Source organism: Eucalyptus grandis, chromosome 1, assembly GCF_016545825.1.
Source record: "Eucalyptus grandis isolate ANBG69807.140 chromosome 1, ASM1654582v1, whole genome shotgun sequence".
NCBI classification, from domain to species: domain Eukaryota; kingdom Viridiplantae; phylum Streptophyta; class Magnoliopsida; order Myrtales; family Myrtaceae; genus Eucalyptus; species Eucalyptus grandis.
This window is the reverse complement of record NC_052612.1, coordinates 35,667,174-35,670,738: the sequence shown is the minus strand read 5'-3', so window position 1 is coordinate 35,670,738 and position 3,565 is coordinate 35,667,174. Positions and strand designations below refer to the sequence as shown.

Below are 3,565 nucleotides of genomic sequence, written 5' to 3'. Positions count from 1 at the left end.
AGAATAATGAATTTCAAAGTTTTCTTTGATTATGAATTCAAACCCAAAGAACGATATAGAAAGATAGCAGTATTGTTGGAGAAGAACACAAAACTCGGTCCAATCTAATCAATCGACATTTCAATCTTTCAAAATAGCCTCGCACTGTTCTGGACGTTGGAGAATCTTTGTAACACCGTTTCAATGAAACTCAATGGTAGAAGAAAACTTTCTGTACAGCCACCGTTTCAAATTGGCATTGAACCAGCGTCGGTCAAAGTCGACCGATTTTTATTTTTTATTTTTTATTTTGTTCTATATATTCCTTTTCTTTTCAATTTTTCTCCAATACAAACAGCTAAATATTCAATATAATATAAAAATTTCGATCGCCACGAATATTATTTGTGATTACATAATCAACGACCACACAAAGCACGGAATAGCATGTGCTTCTATGCCGAAGTCCATCGATAGACTTCATGTAAAATAGTTTCGACATCTTAGAGCTCACAGAGACACCCCAAAAAACTAAGAAAGACATGAGATCAAAGGGTCTCTCCATAAGCAAGACCACTGGTCAATAATGCATGCCTAATCAAGGGGCACGGGTTTGTATATAGCTGACGCAAGATAGTCCTTGGTATCATTATCGGGACGGCCGAATCCATCTCCATATCGGTAAAAAGTATGAGAAACTCGTGCCTGGTTTAAACAGGCACCAAGAAAAGGCCTTAATCCGGGAATTGGGTAGTCTTCAAACACGGCTCTATTCATCAACTTCCAGCCCTCACGCACCTTATGCATAATGTGTTCACGCGCAGCCTCTTCCGACGCGCCGGTTTCATTCATGTAGCATTCCAGCGCCTTCAAGTTATCTCCTCGTGCCAATTCATACTAAGCATGGACAATTATTGTTGGGTTATAAGCATAAATCCAAATACTCATCCCACTTTCGTATCAAAGAAACAAAAAAGATGTACTCTTTTTTTCTTATGAGCCACTATTTACAAGGAGAAGACCAATATAAAAGTAAGTTACCGATGATGTACTGAAATCATTGATGAGTCGAAGCATCTTGCAAGAACAATGCATGATGCTCGGGATTTTCGACACGTAATTAAGTCCCTCTTCCGTCAATTTGTCTGTGGTTAGGAAGTAACTGGCCAACAGCATAACCAGCCCTCCGGTTGAATACGTCGCAACATCCATGTATTCCTTCAGGGTCGGTTTAATGCCCTTGCTGCACCAATGGACCTCCTTCAGGTACGCCTTGCATTCTTCAGCCCACTATAGGATTGAAACTCGGAAAAGTGAGTCGGTGACCAAGTCGAGGGACGTTCTCTTCTCATACTCTTTCGGATTCTCAAAAGTTCAAAGAGAAGTCATAACGAAAGTTAGAAGTAGAAAAATGAGCTGACTGACATGGACTAAAAATTACTGGGTGAAAGATTTAGCAAGTTGAAATTACCGATTTCTGCAGGTGAGGGATGGGGTTGATTCCTCGCTCTCTCATCGTCCAATACCCAATTTCATTGGTCGTGTTGTACAAGGCCATGAAACTATCCCTTATTATTGGAGGAAGCCTATCGACGTCTGTGATGTCCCACCTTAATGAGTTATCACCATTTTAGCAATCTCATGGATTTTACCGTCATTCAATAAGAATAATGAAAATTAATGCCAACCATTATTTTATTAGCCCAAACCACCTACGTAAACCATGATATGTCCAAAGCACATTGAAGAATATATTTGGCAATATATAATTTTTAGTATTTTTTTTCCATCGCATTCATAGACTAATTAATTCCGTCTTTTTTCTTGGCAATAATAGTTACATGGGAAAATGATGACAGTGGTGATACTAGGCAAACCTGACAATGAAATCTGTTAAGAGCTCAAGCTCTTCGGGCGTCCCATATACATCATAAACGTCATCGATAAGTGTCACCATACTAGCGATCTTCCCATTCATTTCTCTGAAAGCTATATGCTGAGGTTCGAAAACCATAATCATGCTCCAAAAATAGTTTTCCATTAGCCTGTCCCGACCGAAGGTCATCTTGTTCGCCCTAGTTCAACCCACCACCTGAAAAAATAGTCATATGATGATTAAGTCGATCAAAATGCGCTCCCATGCTACTGGATTGATTTTGTACCTTGCCAGAGTGCTGACTTCCTTTCTGTAGATTGATTGCACTGAATTGAAGTCTAATTTAGCCAATCGTAGCAAAGAGGGGATCATGTCTTGTTGTTTCTCGCACATGTCAATGAACCACCGAGCCTCCAACCTGTTTGGCCTCCAGTGGATTGGCATTTCTAATGCATGATCCACGTGGGTCGCTAAATTAGTGGGAATTTTATCGAGGTTTAGATCCTTCAGATGCTTGGAAGCAAAGGTCCAAGCTTCATCAAGTATGGTTTCACCTTCCAATACATGAAAAGATGCTTCATAAAGGCCAAGAAGCCCCTTCACATCTTCATTGAGGGATTCGTTGAATGTGCCCGACTTGCTCATAAACCTTTGAAACACATCTATATATTCAACAAAAGGAATGGAAGGGTAAATTTTGATGCATTGACATAATTCACAAAAAATTAATAGTTGGCGAGTACCTTGCGATATTTTGAATCCATGTTGTCTAAGTAGCCGGAATTGAAGGGAAACGGCATAGAGATCATCCAAAAGTTGAGCATCTTCGGTGTTGTTATAGATGGAACTTAGAGCGTTCTTGATCTCCATCTCAAATTGGTATCCTAGTCCTAGTCTTTGAACCGCGTCAATGAACTCGAGCTTGGCCACCGAATTCATCTTCCTGTCGAATAGACCCTTGACTTCTTTCTTCAACCTTTGGGCTTCCTCTGAGTATTTATCCTCCTAGCGCATGAAAAACTCGAAATTGTCAGAACTATGACCAAAAAAATTTTTGCGAAATTTTTCCAAGTTTGAGGACCAAATGCGAATATTTCCCTTAGTACTTAAGCTAGGCTGGGTTTTATGCCCAAAAAACAAAAGAAAATTCATTACCGTGTAATCAACATTGAGTGACTGCAGAAAGTCGTAGTCAAAAACGTTAGGTTGCCAATTCGCCGACCGTCTCCCGATCTCTTGAGCTTCAATCTTCAAAGTGCATGTCACGAATTGAGCACCGGAGGAGGTGGAGGAGGTGGCGGCGGAGGAGGAGGAGCAGAGGTGCCTAAAGAATAAGAGAGATGGCTGGTTATGGTGAATTGAGGAGGGGAGGAAGCTTGTGGACAATGCAGGAAGAGCCATTGCGAATTCTGTTGCGAGTCACTTAGTATGCCAACCATCCTTTATATAGGGGCTGGTGCGGAGCCCCCTGACGGAGACAATTTGTAGCTGCTTTTAGAGCAGATTTTTCCTATTTACTCGAGCCATTCTCTAAGCATTGTCATTTATGTACTTTATTTTTAGTTTTTTCTGAACCAGCTCTTCTCGACACACCATTATTAATTCGGATGAATAAGAACACGGTGCTTCGGAATTAGAGGTGCTAGAATGAATAATAGACCCATTCTTTGACTCATTTTTACAATCAGGTTGTACATGGGTTCTTTAAAC

The 3,565-nt window shown here is 40.5% G+C and overlaps 1 pseudogene; it reads right to left on the bottom strand.

The window, feature by feature from the left end:
• Window positions 1-348: 348 nt before the first annotated feature.
• On the bottom strand, window positions 349-3,289 carry LOC104435491 (annotated as a pseudogene).
• Window positions 3,290-3,565: the final 276 nt, after the last annotated feature.